The sequence below is a fragment of the Talpa occidentalis genome, unplaced genomic scaffold, assembly GCF_014898055.3.
Source record: "Talpa occidentalis isolate TD23 unplaced genomic scaffold, MPIMG_talOcc4v2.1 talOcc4.15, whole genome shotgun sequence".
NCBI lineage: Eukaryota > Metazoa > Chordata > Mammalia > Eulipotyphla > Talpidae > Talpa > Talpa occidentalis.
In genome coordinates, this window is record NW_023601543.1 from 77,859,185 (window position 1) to 77,874,463 (window position 15,279).

Sequence of the window (15,279 nt, forward strand, 5' to 3'; positions counted from 1 at the left end):
AACAAGCACTGGGCACAGTCAGAAGTGCGGGAGGGTGCGAGAATTCACCAGAGCCAGAGCGGGGAACAGAACAGGCAGACCGACGAAATACACTCCTGAGGGGAGCAGTGGGCGCAGCAGGAGAGTGGTCTGCGCGCCATGTGAGACCCTTGCCAGTGGCTGGGATCGAACTGGCGCTGCAAAGGCTGCGGGTAGCTTTGCAGCCCAGCACTCCACCGCTTTGCAACCACTGCGCCACCAGGGGAGGCCCCCAGCTAAGACATATCGGACAGCCCTTTGTCTGACGTCTGGACAATAAAGGTGCCTACCCACCCAGCAGTGAAAGGCGAAGCGCTTCTCCAACATCACTTTGCCCGGAGTCACCCAGAGCACTTTCTAAAAGAAAGTGCACACCCAGAGAATCAGGTCCACTTGCTGGAGAGTGGAGCCAAAGTCAATATTTTTAAAAAACTTCCCAGTTGCTTTCTCTGTGCAGCCAGGGTTGACCAGCACAGCTTTGAGACAAAGACTGCAGGTTGTCCCTGGGTGGCTCCGCTTAACAGATGAGTCAATTGCAGCTGTCAAGAACTATGACATTACCCATGCTGGGAGAACAATAGGGAAGGAATAATTGTCAGAGCCTGACATTTAAGCAGGGAGTATACAATATCTTAACTCTTCTGTTACTTTGTAAGGAACTCCTCTCTGCTTCTCTGAAGAAGAGGCTCAGCTGGGAACTGGCAGCAGCACACCTCCGGCAGCAGGCAGAATGCATTCTGGTGCCATCAGCTGGGAACTGGGCAACCAACTAGGACAGGCTGACATAATGGAGTGCTGCCTCTGATGCTGTGTGGTATGGGTAGCTGGCAGGATTCACCCAGGGCCACAGATGAGCGAGACCATTCCCTTGTTACTATACCTACCGAAAGCGAATATCCACTTCCATGAGCTAAGTAGGAAGAATCTCAAAAAGGATAACTACCTTTTATTAAGATAATATTTTTTTGAGCATGAACTTCATTTACATGCTTGGAAGCTTAAAACAGCACAATGTATTTATTATCTCTGTATTTATTATCTTCCAGTTTTGTAGGTCACAAGTCTAGCTTTGGTCTCAACAGGCGGAAATCTAGGTGCTGGCAGGGCTGAGTTCCTTCTCCAATTCTGGGGAAGAATCTGCCAGGAGTTCACTGAGATTGGAGGTAGAATTCAGCTTCTGGGGGCCTGTTTCCTCACAGCTGAGGATTATTTCCGCTCTAGAGGCTTCCTGCATCCCTTGGCTCACAGTCCCTTCCTTCCGTTTCAAAGTCAGCAATGGGGGAGGCCAAAGTTCCTCTACACTTTGCCTCTGTCCTACCCCTTCCCTCTTCACCTCTCTGTCTGCCTCTTCTGCCTCCCTCTTTTAAGGACCCAGGTGGTTGCACCCGGGTAATCAGGACACCATCCCTAATTTATGGCTTATAAGCTTAACTCCATCTGCAGAGTTCCTGTTGCCATTTAAGGCAATACTTTCACAGGGATTCGGACAATGCTATTTTGGAGCTACTGTTGTGCCTACCAGAGAACTTATCAGGTTTTCCTCCTGCCCCTGTGGCTAGTCCTTTTCAATCTGTTAGCCCAGATGCGCTTCCTCTTATCCATTTTCATGCTGGATTTTCTTGGGTCTCCCTCCTGGCTCCATTTCTCCTTTCTGCAAACTTTCTCCCAGGTGATCCCTTCTGTTCCCCTGCCTTTAAGCAGCATCTGTATGCAACATGTTAAATCAGTATCTGCTCTTCTCTGCCCCAGTATCTTTTCTCCCATGGCCTACAAGACAGCTCCATTCAGGTGTGTCACATGCATCTTCCAAATAACTAAACTCTTAGTTTCTTTTCCCCCTTTTTCAGCCTATTTCATACCCCTTATCCCTGACGATATCACAAATGACCACTTGATTACACCAAACACTGGGACTCATCCTATTTGTCTCTCTGTCAACGGCTTATTCAATCATCCCCAAGCCCTATTGTATCCCAAATCCTTTTTGTCACTTTCCCTTCACCCCATAGTCACAGTAATGAGACTGAACCAGGCTACCCCGAGTTCGCCATTAAATCCACCACTTCTCACAGCAATGAAATAGATCTTTTACAAGCTTTAATCAGAAGTAACAATGCCAAAATGCTAAGGGGTTATTTCTGGATGGTGGAAATGTGGGTGGCTCTTATTTTCTTCTTGGTACTCTTTTGCACTTTAAACATTTCCATATGAAACTCAAAACAAAATGTTCCATAAAAACAAAACAAAATGTTACCTTCTCAGAAGAACTCCCTCACTTCCCCATTCCTACATTATTATCTCTAATAGCATCCTGTTATTTTCCCCTCTAGGTCTTTATCACATTTTGCTGTGCTATACTTTTTGTTTGTTTGCTGGTTTATTGTCTCTCTCTCTCACTAGCTGTAAGGCCACGAGGGCAGCACCATATTTATTGTGTTGATTACTACATACCCAGCTCCCAGGCCTATACCTGTCACATAGTAAAGGTTTTAATTCACCCAGGTACCCTTCATTATGTGAACTCTCACTATGCAACGCGTCATCATTACGACTTGCAAAAATGTTTGCTCCAGATTTATTGTCTGAATCAAAAACTTGTATTGCAAATCACCAAGCAAATACCAGAGAGTCTGTTCAAGTTGCAAGCGACTCCAGGTAAGAGCGTGCAGAATGAGGTGTAGTTCTACTGCAGTTGCTGCCTGACGGGGATCCATGTTTAAATATGTATTATCAACATCCAGAAGGTCAGCATTCCCAATGATTAGGTGAAAATGCCTTTTCAGAAAGTAGAAGCCATTCAGCTTCACACTGATCAACATTTGGAGGAAAGGGAAGAAGAGGACCCACCAGCACTCTGTGCTTAATCTTCAAAAGAAATTGCAGATCATACCCACAAAACCATTGCTGCAGCAAGTGTGATCAAGATGTGAAAGGAACATCCCATGCCAGAAACGCAATGACAAGCTCTGTCTTAGGCTACCCAGAGCTGAATGACCTCAGCAAAGAGAGTATGAACACATGTGCACTCGGAGAGATTTTGTTCCCTTCCCTTTGTTTCCTCTTCAGAGCCATACACAGTCACTTCCGGAGCCTTGTATGCCAACCAGAGAAAGCTTCAAACCCCAACCACAACCGAAGCTTCCATGTCCTCTCTCTGGCTACCAGACTCTGCTCAGGCAACACTCCCATGGGTCAACAACCATTATTTGAAAAGCACAGTATTTTGGTTTTTATAAGTGTAATTTTCATTAATTAGTTAAAGCTTCTTGTTATTTGTACTGCTTATTTATAGTGTAGTAATAATACTGAGTGTGTGGAAAGATGAAATCCATATATTCTGAAACTCTACAGTGGTCCGTATCTCAGTGACATCTGGGATAAGCTGCATCAGCGTCACCAGAGAGCTTGCTAGAAATGTTAATTCTTGGGCTCCACCCCAGACCTAGTGAATCTGGAAATCTGGGTCCCAGGATTCTCTGCTTTGACAGATTCCCAGATGATCCAGATGTGTGCCGATGTTTGAAAAGCTCTGCTCTACCGTGGAAAGGAATACTGTACACAAAGAACTAGGTAATTGATGTTTTAAAATTACATAGAAATTATGCTCACATTATGTAGAAATCATGGGTGGATGGTTACAGAGAGGCTTAAGAGTATTTTAGTGATATTTGAGAAAATTGGTTGGCTTTTGGATGGGCTGGGAATACATTATTTTTGCCGGTTAAGATAAGAGAATATAAGCTTCCTTTACCTGAGACTTTTCTATGCAAACATGTTTCAGAGAGCAAGGGAGGGCTGCATTCACAAAAATGTCCACTGAGACTCTGAGAGGTCAGCCAGGAATTCCTTCACAGCAGGAAGAGCCTGTGAGGCTGCCCTTTCACTTCCTGTCTGTAACTGCTTCGCGACAGGCTGCGTACCTGGGCCAAAGGGGGGAAATCAGGGGACAGCGGCATGAAAGATTTGGGGGAATGAAGAATTTTTAGGATTTTAGGAGAAACAGTTCAAGGAAACACCGAAGGAAAACTCAAGGCTGTGTGGAGTGTCAACTCAAATCCTCACGCCAAAGAGTAACAGCGGGAAGAGAATGACACTTTGCAAGTGGAAATGGACCTTGAGATTGATTTTTTTGAGAGTGAAGATTTATTTGAGGTTGATTGACTGGAGAGTGAAGAGGACTGAGTATTTAAGCTGAATGGCAACTTTTCTGAAATTCCAAGGTGGCAGATCAAGATATTTTTCAGGACCTGCTGTTTAGTGGAGAAGGGAAGGGCATGGACCAAACGAGCGGCAACTGGTCAACAGCCCATCCATCCGTGTGGAGGGCCAGCGCGGGTTCACGGGGGCCTTGTGATCAATGTTATTCGCATTCTGATTGCTGTCACTCTTGGCACCTGGATAGACCTTGTGTTTCTGTCCCCTTGATATTAGGCACGACTTTAACCTTGTGACTATTCTGCCAATGAGTTATGAACGCAAGTGACATATGTCACTTCCAGGCCAAGGCAATGACCTCGAATGGTTGGCGCCCGATTTGCATCATCTTTCTCTGCTACAGGAAAGCCCCTGCTGACGTGGAGGTGCAGTCCTGAGGCAGCCTGAGCGGGGGAAGCTGACCTGGAGAGTGGCCTTGTCTTAAGCGGCTGAGATTGGGAGTTTGTCACTGCAGAATGACCTAGTCGTCCTGGCTGATAGACAAGCTAACTGAGTCCCAGAGGTCAGGAAGGAGGGAGTGGGGAAATGTTGCAAGGAGTGGGACAGTATGGTGAGCCTAGAAGGCATGAAAGAATATTATCTTCTGTGACTTGTGGGAAGTATGGAGGCCTAACTGATGGTGGGGTGGGTGGTTTGGAGAAAAGAGGTGCCCGAAACCAGTTCAAGTCATAATTTAAGAATTTGGGCAATTTTTTATTTTATTTTATTTGTTTGTTTGTTTGTTTGTTTGTTCTGTTTTATACATGCACTGGGTACAGTCAGAAGCGCAGGAGGGTGAGAGAATTCACCAGAGCCAGAGCAGGGAGCAGAGCAGGCAGAAGGACCGAAGTACACTGCTGAGGGGAGCAGCGGGCGGAGCAGCGGGCGGCAGGAGAGGTCTGCGCGCCATGTGGGACCCTCCTCCGGTGGCCGGGGAGTAGCCAGGGATCGAACCGGCGCTGCAGAGGCCGCGGTCAGCATCGCAACCCAGTGCTCAACCGCTGCGCCACCGGGGAGGCCCTGAATTTGGGCAATTTTTAGATCATGTCTTCTGTAAGGGCCAGGCTACAATTTATCCTCCCTAATAAACCCACTGTGGAATTAAGTGTGGGACCAGCAGGCAGCAAATGCTATAGATGGTTTTGCTCTCAAATTGAATCCTAACATTTATTTTTTTTCATGGGTGAAATTCTACTCCTCTTACTAATTTCTTTTAGGGGCCAAGGAAAGGTATCAGAGATTTTACAACTTGGACATTAATTTGAAAAAGAAAGTGGCTGGTCTACTAGTACAGATTTCATAAAAATGTACCAGATGAATGAGGGCATGGATAAACAGGAGGCTGCTTTAATGCAGCTGCCGGGCCAAGGGCATCTCTTCGTTTCACAAATGCAAGAGGAAAGAAATCACCATTATTCTGAATTTGATTAATGCCTCCAACGCTGTGCTTTTATTAAAGCATGTCCCACCAGCTATATACAAGTTCCAATAATTCATGCCGTTGATAAACAATGAATAAACTACATCTTGTCAATGTCACCATCATTCTGCAAAATTCTGTTGAATTGCATCTCCTCCCTATTCAGTTTCACCAGATTCCATACACTGTTGATCTTCAAGCTTAGTTTGTGAAATTACCTCATCCTCTAAACAAACATCAATGAGCAATCTTTATCCCTTGAACCTGGAAGTATTGCTCAAACCCACAAAAGCTAAAAATAGAGAATTGGCCTTTTAAGTACCATGAGCACCAGATGCAGGAAGAGAAAAAAACATTAGGCCCACAGCAGAGAACTTTTATATACATTTAAAAATAAAAACTGGGAAGGAGAAAATGTCAAAAGAGTGAGTACACCAAATTCCACTACGCAAGTTATTTATGGCGCATCCTCTAAAACTCCTGACCCTGGAATCAATGTCTAAATTAATTGGAAACCAATCTCATCCAGAGTGCAACCCATAGAGTCTCACTCAGAGCCGGCTGGCCTCTTTGCACTGCTTTCCAGCCCTCCTCCTGTGGGTTATGACCTTCCTGGATATGGAAGGTCTTATTGGCCGCCTGCCCAGGACAGTTTTTAAGAGACACTTATCATCCCCAGTTACCCATACCAATTTTTGTGATTTCTTTCTTTTTTTTTTATTATGGAGGAATTAAAAGCATGTACCATTTGAACAGCATCCCTCAGACCCAACCCGTCACTCACTTTTACCACTGCCAGCTCATGGCTGACCTCGTTCCATCTGTATATCCATTCAGCTCTCCCCTCTCCTAAAATTCCGAAGTAAATTCCACTTCATTTGTAAATTTTTCAAAACATAGGGCTCTTATCTTGGGCTGGGAGATCTACTGCTCTTCCTTCCATTTGTCTCAAAGGGTGACAACAGAAAGTGACGTGGGGTGCTATTGGCATAGCCTTCTCTTTTCAGCGTGATCTGGGGCACGCATTTGTCACCACACTCCTGAGTTCTATCTCAGGAATTCTACTTTCATTTCACAGGCAGGAAAGACGACAACTCACATGCATCACTGAAGCATCTCTGCCCTTTTCTGGTTCAAAGCAGAATCATGAGGGACCCAAATGCTTTTCGTCAGCTCTAAGGTTTTGCTTTCCCCTGGTATACTTCTGTTATTTATTTCTAGCTTAATCCACTGTGGCCACAGAACCTGCTCTGTAGGATTTCGGTCCTTGTTTTATTGAGATTCGTTCATGCCTCACAATATTGGTCTATTTGGGTTAATGTGCCATAAGATTTCTGCTGATGTTCTACAAATGCGAATCAGGTCATGTTGGTTAATCATGTATTAATTTTTTTTATATCACTACTGATTTTTTTCCTTCTTGTTTAGCAATTAATGAGAGAGAAGTTTAAATCTGTGTAACTAGGATTGTTGGTCTGCCTAGCCCTATTTTTAGTTTTCCTTTATATATATTTTTTCTTTTTTTTAAAGATTTATTTATTTATTTATGCATACAAGAACCAGAGTACAGGCCAGAGGTGTGGGAGGGTGAGAGGATTCACCAGAGACAGAGTGGGGAACAGAACAGGCAGACTGATGAAATACACTGCTGAGGGGAGCAGCAGGCGAGACAGGAGAGGTCTGCTGCGCCATGTGGGTAGCTCCCTGGCCGGGGATCGAATTTGTGTTGCACTAGCTACGGATAGCTTCATAGGTTGCGTCTTAACCCCTTGTGCCACCAGGGAGGCCCTGTATTTTTTCTTTATATATTTGAAGCTATGTTATTAGGGTACATTCACATTTAGGATCACCATTATTACTTTCCTGTTGAGATGATCCTTTTATCATTATATATCATTCTCTTTATCCCTAGTAATACTTGTTTCCTTAAAGTTTACTTTGTCTGGCATTAATTGAGCCAGAGTTTTCCTTTCAGTGTATCTTTCCCATGCTTCTATTTTTGACTTAAAGTTTGCCTTTTCCAAACAGCATATAATTGGGTGTTGAATTTTTTATCCAGTCTGCCTTTCTGTTTTTATTGGAGTGTTAACTTCATTTACATTTACTGTAATTATTATACAGATGGGTTTAAGTCTACCAAGTCGCCTCTCTCCCCAGCCTCCCTCTCTGCCCTGAACTCAGCAAAAGGTCTGTTGGCGAAAGCTGGCTATGTCTGGGCTTATTCTTGATTCCACTCAGTTGTGCCAGCCACACACCCTTGCTTCTTGTTGGCCCTACACTGTCTCTCTGCACATGGCAAGCCTGATCGGCAGCTCTTGCCCACCTTTGGCTAATGTCTCCTGGGAGGAAAACAGTTGCTAACCTCTGCTCACCTAGGAATGCTTCTTCCCTTTTTGGAATTTCGCTTAATTAAAAAACAATAGAAAAGAGAACAAGTGAAATGTGGAGCACTACAAAGTTTCTAAATTTCCAGGCTCCTAAACCTCTAGCCACACATTAACATCTTGCCACATTTGTTTAACCTTTGCCCTTCTCCCCCATGTCTTGTTTTGTTCTTGCAGACACTGAAGCAAGTTGCAGACACGACTGCCTGTCAGCCTGCACCTCCTGAAAACAAAGCTACATACCCAGAGGGGCACTGCTAGCCCAAGAAATTTCCTGCCACACTTTGTATTCTAATCTCTCCAATTGTCCCCAAAACATTATTTGCATTTTTTTTTTTAAAGCTAGGATCGTGAGGGCCTCTCTGGTGGCACAAGGGGTTAAAATGCAGCACTGTGAAGCTATCCATAGCCACTGCAGCACAAGTTTGATCCCCGGCCAGCCAGGGAGCTACCCACATGGTGCAGCAGACCTCTCCTGTCTCACCCTCTGCTCCCCTCAGCAATGTGCTTCTGTCAGTCTGCCTGTTCTGTTCCCCACTCTGTCTCTGGTGAATCCTCTCACCCCTGTACCTCTGGCCTGTACCCCAGCTCTTGTGTGCCTAAATAAATAAATCTTAAAAAAAAGCTAGGATCAAATCTAGGACCACAGATCGCACGTGGTTATCATTTTTTCAGTCTCCTAAAAAACCAACTATCGATTTTATTTATCTTTCATGGCCACTAACATGTTGTATTTGTCTAGTTATTTCCTCACTATTAGATGTAGCTCAAGCGTTTCAGCAACACTTCTATGTTAAGTATGTTCTTCCCACTGCATCCTATCTGTGGGCACATGGTATCAGCTTGTCCCATTAGTGGCGGTGCCAAGTTTGATCATTGTTGAAGGTGGGGCCCACCAGATCCCTCCAGTGTAAAGATATCTTCCTCCTTCTGAAATTAATATATCTATGATTTGATACGTAGAAGTTATACGAATACCTGTTATCCAATAACCTCTCACTCACTAGATTTAGTATCCATTGATGATTTCTGCCTGACTCAATTATGACACTGTTGGTTGTGAAATGGTGATTTGTGAATTCTATCATTCCTTCAATTGCTAACATGACATTCTTTAGTAAAGAAGGGCTTTCTGGCCTCCCATTGTCTAGATATATATACGAGAGTCATTGATTTCCCTTTTTGAATAAGCCATTACTGTCATTAGTCATTGTGATCCTCAAATTTTGCTGGTGGGAGTCCTGTGCAGCCAGTCTCCGTGTCCTTTTGATGGGTGCCCCCTGTTCTTGGAGCACTTCCTTGCTTTCTGCACCACGGGAGGCACCTGGCTCACTTAAACTACGCCATGCCTGCAACCAGCCATTTCCCCAAGGAGGCTGCTAGCCTTCAAACCTGGCCTTCATGGCAGTGTCCAGCATTCAGGGTGCCCAGGCCCAGTGGCAGCAGTACCGGTGTCTGTGTGGCTGCGATTTATGGCATCTTTACCAGCTGCATAACCTCCCAAGCCTTATTTTCTTGCCCGACAGGGGATTTTATGAGCCACCCGATACCATTTAATCATTCCTTGTGCATTTAAATGAGTTAGAGTGTCTGTTGCTTGCAGCCAAGGACCTTGATTGATACAAGCACCAAATAATTCACATTAGAAGCTGGAACTCCTGTTCTCTGGGTGGTAGTAGATAATCCAGAGTCTTTGTAAAAGTGTGATGTGATAATAGCTCATAAGAGCAAGCTCGATAAAAATGAATTTAACAGCATTTTTCAGTTCCATGGTACTTTAAGGATCATCTTTAATACCTTTGACATGTTTGAGAGATGTATTATTTTCCTCATTTGAAAGATGGGAATTTGAAGTAAACGTTACAAGAACATGTATTAGAACTGAACTGTTTGAAGATAGAACTTCATATTGAAAACTCAAGTTAATAAAAAAGAAAACTATAGAGCCTCCCTGGTGGCGCAAGGGGTTAAATCTCAGTATTATGAAGCAATCCGCAACCACTGCAGCACGAGTTCGATCCCTGGCCAGGGAGCTGACCCACATGGTGCAGCAGACCTCTCCTGACTCGCCTGCTGCTCCCCTCAGCAGTGTATTTCAGTCACTCTGCCTGTTCTGTTCCCCACTCTGTCTCTGGTGAATCCTCTCGCCCCCCCACACCTCTGGCCTGTACCCCAGTTTCTTGTACACATAAATAAATAAAAACAAAATCTTTTCTAAAAGAACAAAAGTATAATCAAATAGGTTTTGGTAGTCATTTCTAGAAGCCAAATGTTACTATCTACAGCTAGAACAAGTTTAATTGTCCCTGACTGGCCACTTCTCTCCAGAGAATTTTACATTGAATTTAGGAAGATACACCAATAAAAAAGTAAAAACTCCATACTGAGAATACAGTAAGGAGAATTTGTAGTTAAGACAAATGGGATGTAGGTTACAGAGTTAGACAAGCATCTTAAATGGTAGTAGTTTGTCATAGTCACTGAATTAAAACTTTGGTCCACATTAACTTTTCTTTGTAAACTCCCTGGAACTACTCCTGACACCCTCACAGGCTTTGCGTTGGTTCAGTGATTCCCCATGAGGGTGAGCTGCCGGTGGTAGCATGTATCAGTATAAATGAATCCAAGTGTACTAGTTATTGCACACTGTGTAACATTTCTCCACATCTTTGTGGCTTAAAACAACCCTCATAAATGAGGGCGGACTCACCGTTTCTGTGGGTCCGCATGGCTTTGCTGGGTCCTCTGGTCCGGGGTCTTTCACAGGGCTGCACTCAAGGTGTTGGCTCAGGGTCTGCTGCCCTCTCTGGCTGGAGGCAGCATTCCGTTCCTTGCGGATGTTGGCTGAGGCTGCTCTCAACTTGTCCCACATGGTCACTTGCTCCATCAGAACGTGCAAACTGAGAAGACAGCAGATGGAGTCTGCAACAAGACAGAAGTCACAATCATTTGTAACCAGTCGTGAAAGTGTCATTCCATCACTTCTGCCCTATTTTATTGGCAAGAAACAAGTCAGAGGTTTCAACCAGGGGAGAGGACTGCACAGAGGCGAGACCCCCAGGAGGCAGGGGTCACGGGACCATTGTAGAAGGCAGCCCACCACACCAAGGACACTGTTGTGATGGGGAGTCAGGGCTATTCCCAGTGAGAGGGAAACAAATCCTGGGCTTACTATCATCCAAGGTGCCCCTGAATCACTCTTCCTTGACTTTCTAAAAAGTGATCCCTTTGGGGAAGCTGTGATTGTCAAACATTTTTGTTGTCTAATTTTGAGGACAGATATTTTTTTAAACATACATTTGAATAAGTCAATCATCATTTGAAAAGGCAGTGTAGGGACTAAATTTTATTCAGCCCAGGGTCATGTGTACCGGGAGGCAGGGAGATGATAGAGGGGGGTCCTGTATTAGTTCTTACATGTAAATATAACGCATTCATTAGTTTAAAAATATTGTCACCGCTCCTCCTGGGATTTCTTCCCATCATCCCACCACTCCTGCTGCTTTTTATTTACAGATTTTCCTGTTACCATCACTATTTATAATTCCCCATGATGAAGGGCTTTGTACCTCGTCAGAAATCTCCTTTATTAGACAAATTGCTTGCTTTTATCCTTTGAAATATTCCACTTTTCCTAAATCATGTTTTTTTTTTCCTTATGAGCCTATTTTTTTTTTTTTAAAGAGACAAGCCTGCAGCTGTGATATGGAAGGTGCCAAAAGGGAAGGTTGTGGCTTCTATAATCTGGAAGGATGGTTGGTTGAGAAATAAAAGATCTAGGGAAATGGCAGGAAAGTAAGTTCCTTCATCCTAAGAGAATGGTCCCCACTCTCACCAGCATGTGGTGGTGTTGCTGAGATAGTTGGAGTGGGGGCAGGGAAGAAAGGGGGGCTGTTGGTGACACACCAGAAGAGCACCATGAGCAGAACCCCCTCTTAGGAGGAGCCCAGGAAAGGTTAGTGGCAAAACCTCCCACCTATTCAGGCAAACGGGGTAGGATGTGAAGGTGCCAAACAGTAGATGAGAAATAAAAACACAACCTGCATTACAAAGCTGGAAAGAGGTGCGAGAAGGTTGGCCAGCAGGACCAGCGCTTGTTCACAGCCGGGAGCCAATACCGTCTAAAGGTGGACAAGGCAGCTGAAAAATTTTAACTCCAACCACTTAATATTTTAGAATCTTTTTCTGTAAACTCAGGTGTCTCTTCGAAATAATATCTCCTCGTGAAGAGGTAGCAATTAGGATTTCTTCATTTTCACCTCATTTTTCCCCCTTGATATTCAAGTAAAGGTAGTATTTAAGTTAAAATAACATTACTCTTAATTTAATTAAGAAACAGAATCTTTTTAAATAGCACTTTCTTAAAAAGCCTCCCTATCTGTACCTATTTACTCCTCTATCTTGCTGTATCAGCCAAGGTAGCTGTCCGAAAGCAAACCAACGTCAGTGATAATTGCTTCTTGATGGAGTTTTGGGGTGACTATCAACTTCCTTAACTTTGGACATATCTAAACTTTTGAATTCCTCAAAATAATCATATATCATGTAGATTTAACAGATGGCTAATTTTTCTTTAAAGAAAGAAAAAATAGGATAGGCAGAAAGAGTTGTAAGAGAGAGAGAGAGAGACAGACAGACAGACAGACACACACACACCCCCTGGAAGCAAAAGTGCCAAGATATTAACAGTGGTGTATTGTGGGTCTATAAATAGGGACAACTTTTAATTCCTTGACACTTTCTTGTTTGGTTGTGGCTTTTGTGTTTTCAAAAACAGCTTGGGTGTAGCTGAGGACGGGATTTTCTGGTCTCTTTCTCCCAGAGGACAATCGTGAGGAGGGCCACTCTGAAGTGAGAGGTTGTAAAATGTTTTCACTTTGCAACATGATCCCCCTAGTGAATGAACCCATGGAACAATTTCTTCTAAATCACGCCTGCAAAATTCCTCAGGGTGACACTGGGTGAGTTTTATGGGGCAAAGATGTGCTTCTCACACATGTTGCTTCCCATGGGGGTCTCGCGCTGTGTCTGTGCTTGCACAGTACCCCTCCCCTGGCAAGCAGGGGGTTGCCTGAGGTGGTCACCCCTCGCAGCTCCAAGGATTTGAACACATTGGCTTAAACTAGTCATGGGGCGGCCCTTCTATTTACCAGAGAAAGTACAGTGGCCTTAAATTGTGTTTTTAGAGTTACTCTTTGAGGCTTCTACCTAGGAAACTTGAAGATATTCAGATGTAAGCCTTGTGTAAATTTTAAATATTCCTCTTGTAAAAACTAAGTAAATGTCAACTTAGAAGTTTCTGGTATTGTAACATTTTCTTTGGAGAAATGTTAAGCTCATGATAAAAGGAATTCTTGCAAGGAGGAAAAAAAATCTGACTGTACTATTTTTTTGAAGGCTACTTCCTAAAAAGGGGCTTCTCTCTTCAACAGATTTTAGGGTGTAACAATCTTGAGAAAGAACACGCTAGGCACATGTCCACTTAACACATCGCTGCAGTATGGAAGAATAAATCAGTTAAAAAAAATAAATGAAATGCAGCAAACAAATCAAAAATTATTTCGAAGTCCCAGGATTCAAATCGAAGAAATAGCAGATTCATGATAGTAGGTCAAAGGCTGTGATGTAGCAATGACATTCTTGTAACTAATGATGACAATGGTTTGGAAACTGAAGATATCATTAGCAGAGGCCACCAAGCGCTGGAGCGAGCGTTGGAAGCCATCACTGGTGTCATCCAGGTAGAACGCTGGGGCTGGAAGAGCCTCTAGCTGGAGACGAGAGAACACATTGCTTCCAGCTATGAATGGAAGGGAGGGCTTCGGCCAGGCTGTCATTTGGGCAAGGCTGGGCGGGAAAGACTGAGTTTCCACATAAAGGGCAGCAAGTTCCCAAGTAGAAGAAAGGCTTTACTTCTTATTTGGCTGAGGAAACTTGGGGCAATCCAGATATCTAACAGTTTTGAAAACACGGTCTCAGTTCTAAATGCATCGGAAATTGGAGATGCCAGACCCATCCAGATGGCTCTGGGGACTGATATTCTCCCTACGTGTGGGAGCGTCCAGATAATCTGGCTCAGTCTGAAAGGGTGATAGATACCAGCTATTGGTCTGGGGGTTCCCCCTTTCTATCAAGGCTGCTGTCTATCCAGGAGGCTTCCTCTGTCACACAAGCACAGTGACTATTGCCCCTGGCCTCCGGACCCTAGAACTAGTCTCTTAGCATCATGGGTGGGGTGGGGTGAGGGTCTCTCTGCTGGAGCACTGGCCACGGTTACGGAGTTGGGTAACAGGAGTTTCAGGGGGGACTGCCTGTGCGTGTGCTCTGCCATTCCTCTTTCACATTTTCCCCCTCAATAACTGCTACTCTTTATTCGCACAATGTGTCACTAGTGGTGTGTGTCCTGTAACGTCATATATTTCCAGAGGTTCATCTTACAGATGCATTTACCATCAGCAAAAGGTGCCAATCCACCTGTAGAGCGATGTTCCCTGCTCCCCCCTATAACTGAGTTTGCTTAAATCGACAGCCAGGCAGATGTGTTATCTGGTGTGTGATCCAAGTCATCTGGTTAACGAGCAGTCACGGGGCTTGAAGTTTTCAGAACCTCCCCAGGTTACTTGATCACAACTACAATCAGAACTAACAAACAAACTCGGTCAAGCTGCAGGAAACAAGACTCACCGCCAAGTCAGTGAGGCTGTGACCTCACGTCCACTGGGCCGGCATCCTTTTTACTGAACCACTGAAGGAAGTGGAAGGTTTGGGGCCAGCTGGGTGTCAGAGCTGGGGTTTACGTGTTGCTCCTTGGAATGCTGGTGAGGGGCCCTCCTAAAGTGGCAGCCTCTGGAAACAATGCACTAGCCCCTGTGTCCCATATTCTGGTGGCAACATGTTCTTGGTGGGGTGACAAAAGGGGTCAGATCTGGCTGCTGCAGTGGGAAAGGTCTCTTGCTTGGAGTTCAACCTGAGCATTCCCGAGCGACATTCAACATTGCCAATGACCGTTCTTGCCCATGACTGTAGAGGCAACTCTTGGTAGACACGTTCACAGAATCTTTCTTAATAAATAGACAAGATTTTGAGGCTGTTAAGATGTGAATACCTTTAAGAAGATCATAAGCTGCTGAGAACAAACTGTCCTCTAAGCTCCCCCCTGGTGGTGGGATCTCCTATAGAATTGTTCCCTATTAGTCACTGCCCAGCATCCTCAGAAAAGGCTTCTGAAAATAGCAGAAGTAATTGGCACAGTTGACATGTAGG